This window comes from Penaeus monodon, chromosome 23 (genome assembly GCF_015228065.2).
Source record: "Penaeus monodon isolate SGIC_2016 chromosome 23, NSTDA_Pmon_1, whole genome shotgun sequence".
In the NCBI taxonomy this organism is placed as follows: domain Eukaryota; kingdom Metazoa; phylum Arthropoda; class Malacostraca; order Decapoda; family Penaeidae; genus Penaeus; species Penaeus monodon.
The window spans coordinates 2508413-2509306 of record NC_051408.1 but is presented as its reverse complement, the minus strand read 5'-3'; positions in this window follow the sequence as shown (position 1 = coordinate 2509306).

The following is an 894-nucleotide window of genomic DNA, read 5'->3' as shown; positions in this document are numbered from 1 at the left end:
TGGCATAGAAGGAATCTACAAGAGAGAAAGTAGACACACAGAGAGGCAAAACCCTTTCAAACCGCGGCGCCAAATTCGAGATCCTTCAAAGACATATTTGTTCGTCTCCTCAGTCCTTTTAAGGATTTCGAAGGAGGCGCCGCCTACGAGGACAAGGATCTCCCAGAATCTCTCTCCCCAGTAAGAGCAGGATTCGCCGGAGGATTCCCCAGGGCAGAAGAGGCGGGATAATAACCATCATTGACAAATCCTGGACATCATTACAACAGAAACACCCAACGCCATACGAAAAGGTTGTGATTTCAGTGATATCGTTCTAGCCTCCATTGATCCCTTAATTAATCCTTTTACTTCCTCAAGAGAAGAGAAATTAATTAATTGATTAAAGAGGAAACAATATTTATTTAAGACTGATCCTCTTTGTCCCCCACCCCCCTAAAAAATAGAGGATTGAGTTTCCTTATCGTTTTCAAAACTGCCATCGTCATTGTGTGATTTTAGAGTGCGTTTGGCCCGCGTTTGCATCTAAAAATAGATTTCAAAGCATCGGCGTTTACAAAGGATCTAAAAATAAATTCATAAACTGATACGAATAGAAATAAATCCTTAAAGGTTAAAAATACGTTAATTCATTCGAAACGGAGCACCAACAACCACACCGCATGACAGGGCTTTGTGACTGTCATACGCGGCCCTTGGCTCTGGCAGACGGCCTTAGGAGGTAAAACACACGTATATGAATCGGCAGACACACGTACGCACATACAAGGCATATGCGTAAATGTGTAAATTTGTATTTGATTTCATGTACGTAAACACAGATAAATAACATTGGTCCTTGTGTTTATTATTCTATAAGCTGATTGTATAATAGATATATGAATGAATATGTAC